The 13,594-nt window shown below is 43.9% G+C and overlaps 1 long non-coding RNA gene across 1 annotated transcript in view; it reads left to right on the forward strand.

Moving 5' to 3' along the window:
- The first annotated feature begins 392 nt into the window (after nt 1-392).
- LOC139999241 (uncharacterized) overlaps nt 393-13,594 on the forward strand; it is a 39,557-nt gene continuing 26,355 nt past the window's right edge. Inside the window, exons 1-2 of the long non-coding RNA XR_011804570.1 lie at nt 393-668; nt 1,943-2,142. This is a non-coding gene — a long non-coding RNA (uncharacterized lncRNA). The remainder of the gene's footprint in view (nt 669-1,942; nt 2,143-13,594) is intronic.

Below are 13,594 nucleotides of genomic sequence, written 5' to 3' on the forward strand. Positions count from 1 at the left end.
CCCCCGATGCCGGCCTCAACTTCATATCTGGCCCCAGCACCAGGCCAATGCTGGGGGGTTTCTTTAACAGTAAACCCTCTTGTAGATACTCAATGGTAGCCTTCTGTTTCTTTTTTGGTTGAAATAATAGCAGTCTTTGGCTTTGTCTTTCTTTTTGTTCCATCCCCCAAATTATGACTGAGCATTTAAAGCAAGACCTACATCCTTTTTCTTTTGCAGTAGACATTAGGCACTGAACATGGGGACTTTAAACTTAGTAACATACTAGCATGGAAAGAGTCATCTACAGAATGCTGCAGGAGAGAAAAGGGTGGTTAGATCTGGGAAAGGTGTTCCTATGGTCTGAGATGTGGCAGAGCCTAATAATAAGTTCCTGAAACTCATGAAAATTCAGTTCCTTTTTGATTTTACAATACTTTGAAGTTAGCCCTGTGCTGAGCAGTGGGTTCCAGTGGGTTGTGGATGACATCCAAAGGCTCTTCCAATGTGAATTATTCTGATTTTGGGATTGTTATTCTGCCCTTTCATTTTGCAGACACAGAGGGAGCTGCCCAAGGAAGAGCGGGACTGGTCCCACAGTATGTCCTGCTGACCACCTCATCCTGAGAAAAGGGACGTACTTGCTCCTGAGACTTCCAGGCCTTTTTAAGAAACTCATAATGCTCTATGTAAGTCCCCTGTATTTGGCATTCCATGTCAGTGGAATCTGCAAGGTCAGGTACCAGAATCCAAAGGAAAATTTGGCCTTCCAGGGCTGCATCAAAGTGAAACTGAGTGCTAAGCTCTGACCCCATGTATGCAAGAACCTCCCCGGCATGAATCCTGACCCAGCGCTGGGATCAGGATGCCAGACCATGACCTTCACATCCCCAAGGCACAAACACTGTGGAAGTGGTTCAGCAGGGTCTCCTTGCACAGTGCTTGGATGAGACCAGCATCTGCCACCAGCCTCTGGCCGTCCTCTCGTTCCTCACCGTGTGTCACCCTGTCTGCCATGGCCCATCCCTGCTGTCACCATCCAGCGCTCTGCGATCCCTGCTCCTGCAATAACACACAGCCCCGGGGCTGGGGCTGCTACTGGACTTCAGCTCTGTGTAAGCAGGCAGGCAGCAGGTATAAGTGCTCCAGCAATCATATTATTGCTTACACAGTGATTGTACTGCACTGCAGGATAAAAAGGTTCTTTCATATCAAGTACAGGAGCCAGACTCAATCCCTATTGTACCCTCTCACTCACTTTATTAAGTTTACTTCATTTCTGCTCTGTCTCTGTACCTCTGTGCCCTCTGCTGTGTGTACCAAATCTTATTGACATTTTAATATTAAATTATTATGACAAGAAGATATTCCACTTGCTAAGTAATTTGTTTTATTCTGAGGAAGATTGGAAGCTGCAGAAAAACCATTATGAAAGATTTAGACAATGGAGTGATACTGACTGATACAATATAAATTATTATTTTGTCGGCAGCACACCCAAATTCCCTACTAAAAATTTAAGTGATAAAGGCAAAAAGTTACAAAATTAAATTTGGGGGGATGAAGAGAATATTATGCACAGAGGAAAAAAAATGTAACATTCAGACACAGATATTAAAGAAAAACATACCCCAAAGAAATCTAGAGTAACATAAGAGATAATCACTAGATGAGCATTTGGCCCCAGTTTTGCTCGTTCTGAGTGTTTTTGATGAAATTGTCATTGATTTCAGGACACAACTAGTTCTCACAAATACAGGTTTGTAAGGATGAAGTAGGGATGGAATTTCTTCCTGTTTGTGTTGGGAGATATAACAATATGTTATTATTATAATATTATATAAGAGGCAAAGTAATAAGGACTTATTCTGCCTCACCTTCTCTTTGTGAAGGGCTGAGGATCAGCTGTTGTAGAGGAACACACAGCTCCTGCCCCTTACCACCCTCTGCTTTCCCTCTCCAGAAACCCTTGAAGGGCTCCAAGAACCAGAAGTTTTTGCATCCTGCACTGGCCCGAGTGAACCTCACATCCTGAAAATGAGGTGACCTGACACTCAATATTCCATTGCTTGAAGGCAGCCTGGGGACCAGAGCGTGTGTCCTCGCTGCTCCTGTGCTCCGTCCTCAGGGAGGGAGGCAGCTGGTGGAGACAGTGCTTCGGTGGTAAGTAAAGCTCATGGGTTTTAGTGATGTCTTCCTGCTTCCAGGGTAAATCCAAGCTCATAGCTAGCTGGGAAATAAACACCTGGTGAACATGGCTGTTAAAGAAAGATTGTTTTATATGGCACTTATGGTGCTTGAGCATCACCGCCAGGCCTTGCAGTTGGGATTTCCTTTCAGCTGCATGGCCTTTTCTATAAAGAATGATTAGCCAAACTGTTGCTCCCACTTGGCAATTAATCTAGATACCAGTGGAACTGTAATTTAAACAAAAGTAACTCATTCTTTGTCATCATGATATTTTTAAGAGTAAAGTTGCTGTTGGCTTTCTGGATGGAGACAAGTGTTGGAGTCACTTCTGATTTGAAAGCACTATTGTGTGCTTAACTTAGATACAGTTTTCTTTGTTGAAACAACCTTGATAACACTCAAGGGAAGCAGCTTCTTTGTATGACCATATTAGAAATACTGTGCATAGCAGATATGTTTGGGAATGAAATGTCAGGATTTTTCCCATCCGTCAGTGGTCTGGACTGGGGAGAACTGGCAGACGCCTCTGTCCCACTGTGACCTTGTGTGGAGGCCGAGGAGTCACTGTCATGGGCCAGCTTTGGTGAAGTAGGGTGAAATGCTGAAGGTTTCCGTGAGAGTCAGTGGAGCAGGCTGGGGAGGGACCAACACCAGTTACTGAAATCCAGCCTGCCTTGTAGTGAGAACCAGAATAAAATACAAAGCTCAGTGCCCGATGTGGGTATGAACCTGTCCCACACAGGCTTGTGGTCAGCACCTTGGGAGAAACCTGAGGGTCACCTGTAGGTACCTGCTCACATGGCATCTAAGGAAAGCCTTCCTACAAGGCACAAGTTAGGCACGTGCATTTTTGTGGACCTGATAGATTAAAGGGGCCAAAATTGTCATATGGATACACTCTGTTTGAGGAAGGTGAGTTGACACAGGCATCATGACCTAGCTCTTGGCTCTACTGGGATTTTTTCTCTTATATGATTACAGCAGCTCTGTGACTACAAGTCACTGTGTAAGCAGCTTTGTCCTCTGCTAGTTGGATTTATTCGTAATCTCACTCTAGATTAGAAATGAACCCTCAGTACTAACACTCAGTGGCTGCAAGGCTGATTTGTTCCAAACTGACGGACACGTTCCTGCTGTGAATCTAAGCACAATGGGGGACTTTGGGATTTTTGGGTGGCTGGAACGTCTCACCTTGGAAACAGAGTGATCGTTTACTTGCTAGAAAGGGAAACGAGACTACTGGTAAGAAAGTAATCAAGTCTTTACCTAACTGGGTTTGTGCCTAGTGTCGTGTCTTGTACGCAGCTCTTCACACTCTGTGGTGTGAGATTCTGAATTGCGTTGTGCAGGGAGAGCAGAAAGGAGGCTGAGAGAGCACCAGCACTACGAGAAGGACTTGCTGCTGCCTCCGTTTAGGGGAGAAGCAGCAAGCAGCCTCGGGCTGGCTTGGTCCCACCTGTGCTTCTCAAGAGCACTGTGACACCAGGGGTAATGTGACACTTTCATGATGAGTCAATTTAAGATTTTGTCCTCTCTTTTCCTGGGCAGCCTGGAGCAGTTCTGTTCTCCCTTTTCATGGAGAAAAAGCAGACTCGTGCTGTCTGGGGAAATACAAATTACAGCAGCTATAAAGCAAGGGGAAAAAATCCAGTACATGGACTCTTGCCTTTTCTTGTTGTTTGTAAGTCTTAGAGACTGAGCATCTGCAGTGTTTGGCTGACATTGCTATAATCAGGACATCACAAACATTCTCCTGTATTAGACAAGGGGTCCCAAGACCCCTCACAGATGGAATTAGGTCGGCACTGTCTCCTTTTAATCTTGGGATGATGACCTCAGTTGCAGAGGTATTACCTGTCATCTTGTCCTGAGAGCGATCCGGTTCCTCGCAGCATTTCACGCTTGGAACTTGACAGTGAGTTGAAAAGAAAAGAGACAATTAAGTGTTCGCTCATGTTTTAAGACTCACAGGAGCACCACCCCTGCCTGTAGGAGATGGCTGGGGAATTTAAGAATTGCCGTGTTCATAAACTGTTGTTAGCATATTGAAGTCTAACTTTTGTAGGTCTGTGATGGTAAAGTTTTGAAGATGAAAGATTGGCCTGTAGAAATTACATTACAGAACAGCCATTAAATATTAATCCTTGCGTACCTGAGAGGTTTCAGATTAAAATTAATGATCCTGAAACAAAACCATGCTCCCTTCACTTAGAAGCACCAATTGTCTTGGTAAATGCAACTACAGCCGAGCAGAGAACACAATCCAGGTTAAGCCACAAGCGCAAACAATCTTCGTATAAAAATTTGGGGATTCGTGGTAAAGTACCAGGCTGTGGCGTGGCCACAGGAGGGCAGCAAGGAAACACTGTCATCTCCTGCTGGGCTGCTCACAACAGGTACAGCCCTGCCCGGAGCTCTCTGCCCAGGGACAGGGGGCTGTGGAGCAGGGAGGGGACACCCGGAGCTGTGGGGGAGCTTGGCCGTGCCCCCAGACCTCGGGGAGGCGAAGGCTGTGCAAGCAGCTGATGGCCCGGCCAAGCTGGGGACAAGAATCAGCTGGGGTGGAGCTGCAGTGAGAGGTGTGCCCACATTTCTGGTGAATGAGAGCAGAGAAAGAAACAGCACTTTGGGTGGGAAGATTCATTGGAGCTCCAAGTTTTCCTTCCTACTTTTGAGATAACATTAAAATAAATCTCAAAATTAAATTCTGTTTGGAGCATGCAGTAAAAATAAAAGCCAGCTGACTTGCTACTACATGGATCCAACTGAGCTAGTGAGTGGAGACTGGTTCACCTTGCTTTTTGTTTGCTGCTATTATGGTCACGTTTCCAAAGTAAAGCTGGTATCCAGGGCATGTTTTGGGGCATGCTGTCAGCAGCAGCCCCGACCTCGGAGCTTTGCTGCCCCGTGGCACAAGCCCGCAGCAGGCAGCCCTGTGCGAGCCCTGCCTGCTGCACAAAGCTGCAGCAGCCCTGCTGTCCCTAACTGGCCCCAGCCTCGGGTGAGCAATGACAACCAGACCCTTGCGGGCAGCAGTGTTAAGGAGAAATTAAGCAGGATAAAAGGGCTTCAAGAAATGAGGCGCTTCGGCAGGCGGCAATTAGGCACAAGGGCTGAGTGAAGAGCTGCTGTTTAATAGGGCTCCAGTGTAACACAGATGATGTGCTGTATTAATACTTTTTTTTTTTTTTCTTTCCATTTTCTATTGATCTGAAAAGCTTCAGCCCAGCGAAAGGGAAAAAATAATGTCCACTGCAGACTGAACAATATACTGAGCCTTATCTTAACTGAACATTAGGAGATATTCACGTGGCCAGCTCGGGGCTTTTGCTAGTTCAGCATTCACGATGGTATCTTCCAATTTCTGCAATTAGCAGCGTGCTTAGGGGAAACGTTTTAGTCTTTTCCAGGGAAGCTGAGCACCTGGAGGTGTCACTGTGGGTGAGCAAGGGTGCGAACTTGCAATTTGTTAGCTACTCTGGTGTAAGTGCCCTCGTAGCTGCTTTTAACCTCCTGCTAAACGCAGTGTAGCTCACCTGTTTTCTTCCTGGTGGTGAGATGTCTGCACTGACCTCACACAAAGCTGTGGCATTAAGGCATGTGTGCGGGCAGATTCCAAGTTACTATGGAGAAGACGGCAAGCTGTAAATTCACATCCCACCGTATACTGCGGTAACTTCTGTACACACACAACCCTTCCCACCCCTCACCTCCAGCGCTGCAGATCTGAAGCTGCCATGGTGACTGGACTACTGAGAGAACCAGCACAGCCAGGAGTGCTTTTCTGGAGGCAATCTCTGCCTATTTGCACACAAGAGTTTCGCTGGTTTATTGATCTACCCATTTCTTCCAGTCAGATTCATTCCAATACCAGAAATCCGGTTTGTCACGTTATAATTTCCCCTTTAGAAATGATTTGTGACTAGAGCACTACAAAAACATATACTGGCTGCAGAGTTATTGGAAAAACGTATTTAAAAATATCTATTCTTTCCCCATCCAAAGCTTAAGGAGATGATTTTCTGTTCATCCACTCCTTTTCCTGCTGGGTGGAAGTGCTGTGATACCGCAGCTGTCTTACATTATGACCAGACTTGAAGACAGCAAAACAGATATTTTCCTGGTAACTTCGCTCTCTCCTGCCTTTTGGGGATGTGGCAGTGTGTAGTGACTCTTCCCAGCTTTGTCTTCAGAGCAGAGACTTCTCCAGCTGAAGGTTGGCGGCTGCGGTGCCGAGTCCCTGCTGCTGGGCCGGGTGGCGTGCAGCCTCAGAGGTTTTGCTCATCATGCGGTTTCTTCACCAAAATACTGAGGATGACGTTTTTCTCAGTTCTTTCCCAAAGATATGCACCAAGTGATAGATGATTGTCATTTTGGATAGCTGATTGCCACCCAGGAGCCGTGAGTGAGTGCTCGCAGGCAGCTGCACGGCGCGCAGCTTTGTAGAGAGGTTTGCTGCACGTCGCTGCCTGGGGGAGCAGAAGGGACACGTTTCAGATGCGGGTTGCACGTGAGTGGAGGGATAACATCCCCGTCAGCTGGCCAGGAAGGACACGCTTTCTGACAAGACGATGTAGGAAGCAAAAATATTTCTTTTTTTTGTAGGCACTTTTTGGGCTCTCCAACAATGTGGGGGGACCAAGCATGGGCAGTGTAGGCTTTGGCGAGGAAAAGAGACCGTAGCTTTTATCTGTCGAATGTGCTAAGGAGAGTTAGCAACTTGATGCTAATTATATAGTATTCATTTACCACCTGGGCCAAAAGTGATTGAAATAGACTTTTTTTTTCTGTCATGCAGTTTTAATTGCCTGCGCCTCACTGAAGTTTGTCTTTGGAAGTCTCTCCGTACTTCCAGTGTCTTGGAAACTGAACCTCTTCAGGGAAGAAGCCTAATAATATATCTTTCTTTCCCAGCCAGAACTTAGCTTAGCAAACCAAAATGATTAAACTCAAAGTTCCAAGTAATTATAACCAATCAAGTCGTGGAGGCTCTTTTAAGGGTAAGAGTTTTGTGTGTCGCTCTGTGCTCTGCAAATTCCTTCTGTTCTCTCTCCAGGCTTTCAAGCTTTAAACATTCTCATTCCCCGTTTCTTCTTAACACTCTGTGTTTTAGCAGTTAAGTCTTGATCAGGGTTTCCAAGCAAAAATGTCCAGTAATATAATTGCCATTCTTTTTTAAAATGCTGATTTATTTAAGGAAAAGGAGTGGAAATAAGCTGCCCTGTGTTACCAATACAGTTGACAGGGCATATAGAGCATTGGACAACTCTTGCGTTACCTTGTGGCTTTTCTGGTTCTCCTTTTAATTTCTCTTAGAGTTGAAAACACCTTCCATTAGTCTTTTTCTCAATCATTCTTTAACATCTTTGAGGACATCCTTCCAGCATTGTTAAATCCCATCCAGGACTGCAGCCTCCCCTTCCTCCCCCTGTTCGCTAAGTAGCGTAAAGGCAATGCTGCTATTGAACTTAGTTTCTTTGTGTGTATTTCTATCCCAAATAGTTGATCTTAAAATGTGTTGCAGGGGTGGTGTGTGTATTTGTGGTGTTAAATCAAGTAACTGTTTTCACCTTAAATCCTTTCTGCACCTCACCTTTATCCAATGTTGTCCCCTTGCACCTGTGATGGACACGGTGCGATCACTTTCCAGTAGACACACAGGTTAATGAGAACAACCCATCTTTGCCGTGTTGGGCAGGAAGGAGTTTGCTTGGATCCTCTTAACAATTTCTGTAAGCAGACTACTGCTTGTTTCAGACAACACTGACTTCTAATAAACAAAGGCATATCATAATTTATATCCATACCACCCATGATTTGCTTTAGTGTTTTTGTTCTTGACTTTTGTAAAGTATAATGAATGAATTTCTGGTCCTAAACCTTGATCGTGCCATTTTAAGACACCCATCTTATTCCCCGTAGAAGCTCCACGCAGAGACTGTTTCCTTGCTCACTGTTCTGGCATACAACACTGTCGTATTTTTAATTAATCCGTGTTGTTTCTCAACCTTCTTATTCAAATGTGCATACCCTGCCTATTATATGTTTGCAGACTATTACTGTATGCTTCCAGCAACTAGATTAGACACATTTTTGCTTTACAGTTCCTCCATTATGGAAATCGTGAATCCTTTTTGTTCTTGGCATTGAAAAGCTGGTGAGGATTTGGGGTATAATGCCATCTATGTAGAAACCTTTATTTGTTTTCTTGTATTTATTTTCTCTCACAGATACATCACATTTGTCACCACAAACAAATTAAAACATCACCTATGTTAACAATTTCTGTATAAACTTAGTATGACCTGATCATCAGCAGTTGGTTGTATTTTTTTTAGGGAGAACTGAAGACACAATCACACAGCACAAAATGCCGTTTGCAAAAAGACTGTCTCGTTACAAGGGTAAATATATTAATTGACAATTAAGCTAACGCATCTGGTGAAGAAAAATGCTTGGCAGTGTTACCCCCAAATTAATGAAGTATTATTTGTTCATATATTTAGCTCCTCTAAGTGCAAAAGTGAAGCTGTTCCCCACATGTGTGCTCTGACTTTTTCTGGAGTCAGTGCCTCATATGGTCCCTCTCGTCCAGCAAGTAACTAATTTCCAGGTGTGAATGGACAGTTGGGCTTTTTCACCTCTAGTTTGTACTCTCATCTCTTATTACAGACTCTGCAAGGCTTTATGTATCACATTTTCTCTTCTATTTTGCTTTGTTTTTGTATTTACAGATGAAGAACATGACCTATTGTATTTTAGTTTTGTGTGACATGGAAGATGGCTCAGATTTGTGTGACCCAGATTTTAGTTATCCTAGAGGCCAGGAGAGAACAGGAAACTCTTACACATGGAGCTTGTAAGAATGTGTTGCTGTCAGACATGTATCAGCTCTCTCTCCCTTTCCATTTACAGTACTGCTTTACACCCCCAAAGTGCTGCCTAAATCCCTTCTTGTTGGCTTCTGTATTTTCAGATTGCTTCAGCTGTGCTGGAACTTTTTTGCTGATCCTGTCTTCCATTTGGGATATTTTCTTTAATTTCTCTTCCCACCTGATAGCTTGCTGTATTCAATAATTTCTTGGGATCTCAAACTCTTGAAACAGGCCCTCTGTGTGCAGCCTCACACCTACCACTGCTTCTTTTTAAATGAGTAGGAATTTCTTCTGCAATTCGTGCTCAAAACCCCTGTTATGAGAACTGGTTAAGTTACGGCCCCCAGTGCTGTACTTAGCACCTTTATTAGTTTTCATTCTCCATTTTGGGGGGAGGAGTTCTTTTTGAGGGACTCCTGAGGGGAACAAAGCCGTACGACCCGTTAGTTTCAGGGCCAGGGCAGAGCAGGTAGGGAACTGGACAGGCACAAGGCTGGTGCCTCATCCCTCTGTCTGCAGAGGTTCCCTGAGCCAAGGAGAACAGCCTGTGTGTCGTACACACGTCAGATGTACATTGTGCTGAACTGTGTGCCACGCCGCTGGGGGAGCTGGGCAGATGTTGGCCATAGTGGGCAAAGCTGGTAAAGCTCCACTGCATTCATCTCCTGGGCTGCCGTGTTTCTGATGAGCTGCAGCTCCAACCTCAGCAGCTCCCCTGGGGTTTTCTGGGCTTCCCGTGACAAGTTAGAGAGCTGCAGCATAACGAATGGTGAGAAATGCAGGTCAACACCTGGTCATTCTGAGCAGGGCTCCTGATACAGCTCTCTCGGGCCTCCTGTCTGCTGCATCTTCCAGAGGGAAGGTTTGGCCTTGGTCCCTCTAACCTCTCTGCAGAGCTACCTCACTCTGCAAGAGCAGATACAGAGAATTGGTTTGAATATGGCTACACTGACTGAGCTAATTTGAGATCCTGGCATGAAACCTGTCTTATTTATATCTCGATTTCAACAGATGCACCAGGAGCAAGCAGTGTGCAGGTGCTACAGGGTAGGTGAGGCCAGGTGGAGGCCAGGAGGGACCAGAAGGACTTACCATTCATTCGGTTTCACCTTTGTGTCTCAACAAAGCTTCATCCTTGGCTGTAGTTTCTTCCTCTGAATCCTCACAAAGCTCTGGTGCAACGTGGTGCTTTATCCAGCAGCGCCATTGAGCTAGACAGTCTCTTGCCTTGCTCTGCATGGGTTTGGGAGTAATAGAATGATTCATCGGCTGGGAGCTCAGAATTACGGTGTGTGCCACTGCTTTTGAAAAGCTAAAGAGATTAATATTAAAAAAAAATAAGATACTATTCACTCACTGGTATAATGAAGAGGTATTATACACACCAGGCACCTGTTGGTGAAGGTATACATTTAACAACCTATTACCATTTGAATGCGGAGAGATTAAATACATACTAAAAACTAGTCGGGGGAAGTTACACTGTTGTTTCTCTAAGACTGCTCTAAGGAAAAAAAAGGAGCAGCAAGAAGTGTTAAAGAAATGAAAAAGAAGACTTAAAAGGATATTGCTGTTCTATTTATTGGGTCTCTTTAATGCTCTCAGCACTAGTTATTTTTGTATACAGACACAAATTCAATGATAAAAGGCAGAAAGTGTACATGTGGTATGCTGGTAAGAGAGGCGGGTCCATCAGCTGCCCAGCAAAAGCAGGCACTGGTTCTAAAACACCTTAACTGAGATCCTCCCAAGTGAGTTTCCGAAGTCTTGACTTTCCAGCACCCTTAAATATGTCACTGACAGTTGTGTTTTGTTGGAAATAGCACTCAGGAGAAGGTAGGTCTTCTGTAATAAATACCTGCCAAGCTCCAAGAAACTAATATTTAACACACAGTGTCATCTTACCACACACTTACAAGAAAGTACTTCTCTTGCATTTTTCTTCCCATCATTGCTGATAAATAAAATAATTTTACTTTTATCTGGTGCCTTTTTGAAGTGCTATACACACTGTTTGTGAAAGAAGAATGCCAATGAATGCATTCTTTTTTTCCTTTGATACAAGGAGAGAGCCCAATTTCTCAGAAGAGGTAGTAAAAGCTCTCTAGTATCCAGATGGGGCAAGGCAGATTATTTTTCTATTTTTAACTTGAAATTTAGCAGTGCTGAGTTTTCTAACACTAAAACTACAAAGCTTTTGGAGTAGATCACTGATACAAAGAAATGCTACAAAGTCATGAGCTTCACCGCAAATCCCACACAGTCCCAGCACCATCTAATGCTGCCAGCTGAGGGGTAACTAGGTATTCTGCAGCTTGAGGTAGGTTTTGTTGGTATCTTTTCTTTCTTTTTTCGTTGATGACATGCCTGACCAGAAGGTATTCAAAAAGTAATCTCTTGAGTGCTCAGCGTGTGCCCCCTTGCCCTCTGACTGCCATTTTATGAGTAGAAAACTCTTCTTTAGAGCAGCAGAGTTGGATCCTGTTGCCACATCTCTCAGTCTCTCTTAGGAGCTGTGGATGTCAGTGCAAGACCAACTGTGGCCTTGGATGAGGCAGAACCTTGGGATTATAGCCACGTTCAAATTTATTTACATTTAATACAGAAATGTTTTCTGTGCCCCACAACTGTCCTGAATTCTCTTTGCACGTCAGAGTTTTATCAGGGCATCCCCCAGCTGTCCTGCAGAAGGCGATTTGCTGTTCTATTTTCCTCGAGAAAGATGGGTGGTTGAGGAGGGAGGATGTTGATTTTTTTGCTGCATTAAAGTCTACAAAGAAAAGAAAGCAGCTGAAACCTGAGAAAATTGCACTACTAATCATATTTTCATAAACAGTCCTCTGTAGCATTACAGTCACAGAGTATATTTATAATTTGGTTTATATGAGCAACAGTGTAAGTTGAGGAAAATTGGTTTCCTTTTCAAAATGTCATGTTTCTCATTTCCTCGGAATCTCGGGCTGCTTCGAGCTCTTATCAGCCTTTAAATCATTCAAAAACACACTCCCTAATTAAAATGCTGTAAATCCTCATGAATCAATTTAGGATTTTTGATTTGTTCTAAACCAGTTTTTAAATAAAGTTGAAAGCTTACTAAAATATGAGATAATAAATACAAGTGCAAAGCAAAGGAAAGAAGCCCACGTGCGGATAGCTGATGGTGGAGTCAGAGCTGGGATGAGAACCAAGACTTGTGGACACGAGGGAAGTGATTCTGGGCCCCCAGAGCAGGAACAAGGTCGCTTTCTGTTCAGGTAAGGGGCTCTGATGGCTTTTTTCATATGTTACTGTTTTTGTTTTGGCTTCTGCTCCTGTGAGCATCCTGTAGTGCAGATATTTTGCTCCACTGAAGGATCATAGTTTCCATTTGTCTCTAGACCTCATGCCACTGAAATAACAGGATTAGTAATTGCCTGCAATTATGTATATTTTACTTCTTGCTCCACTCGCATAAAGCAAACAAATTAGACGTAAATATCTACAGGGCTCCTATCTTGCTTCAGCAGTGGTTCCTTTACTTATCATGCGCTCTTGGTGTGCTTTGGCACCAGCCTCTCCGTGTGGTTTGTTTTGCTTTGGATATTTTTTTTCCCTCACCTTTCTTTTTTTTTTTTTTTTCCTGGACTTTTTGAAGTCCTGCCCAGCAGCCGCGGTACACAAGCTCTCTCCTGGCTCCACAACCTGCCTCTGGCCCAGGCGACATTCTTTGCTGGGCATCTGCTCGTGCCTTTGCCAACACTTAGAGCTGTTTCTCCCAGTGCTCCTCTGGATTTATTTTGTATCCCGTGTTCCAATCGATATCTGTATTTTGTAGGGGACTCTGAGGTTCTGCTCCCTTCAAGGGATAAAATAAAAAATTGCGAAATTGTTTCTTCAGCCTTAGACAAATTACAAACTGTGTTAAATTTTCTCTTTCTCCTGTAGGTCTCATATGTTCAATTTCTGGAGTTTTTCTATTCCTCCAGTGTATGTATTACAGTTAGTATCTCCTGCTAGACTAACCCAAAATCTATTAAATACACGAAGTGTTTCATATCCAGCTTATGTCAAGAAAGGAAGACATTCAGAGAGTAGCTTTTCAAAAACTTATTTATTTCAATTCTTGTCGGTTTTGAGTGTCCTTTTCTGATGTATCACCTTAATTTGTTTTAATCTTGATGCCAGAACCAACGAGTTGAGCAGAAATCTGGCTCAGTCACTGTTAAAACATTTTTGAGTAAGGGATCTGAAAACAAGTGTTTTTTGTGTGTGCCTGTTTCGTATGTGTGTGTGTTTTTCTTTTTTTTTTTCTGTTGTAGTGGCAAAAATAATGTTTGAGGCTAGGCTGGTATGAGACCCAGAAGTGCTGGGTCCTTATCATTTATCAGTTCCCTATTTCCTGTGGATTTCAGGAAGAGTCATTTTGAATCCTGTCTGAAGCAGGCACTGAAGTTGCATGTGGGTTGGGCTCCTCTCTCTGTCACGGTTTCTGGTCTGTGAAATGGGACCGATGTCACCATGTTCCTTGAGCTCGTAACAAGGGGACAAATTCAGTGAGGGCTCCGAGGTGC

The sequence above is a fragment of the Anas platyrhynchos genome, chromosome 21, assembly GCF_047663525.1.
Source record: "Anas platyrhynchos isolate ZD024472 breed Pekin duck chromosome 21, IASCAAS_PekinDuck_T2T, whole genome shotgun sequence".
Taxonomy (NCBI): domain Eukaryota; kingdom Metazoa; phylum Chordata; class Aves; order Anseriformes; family Anatidae; genus Anas; species Anas platyrhynchos.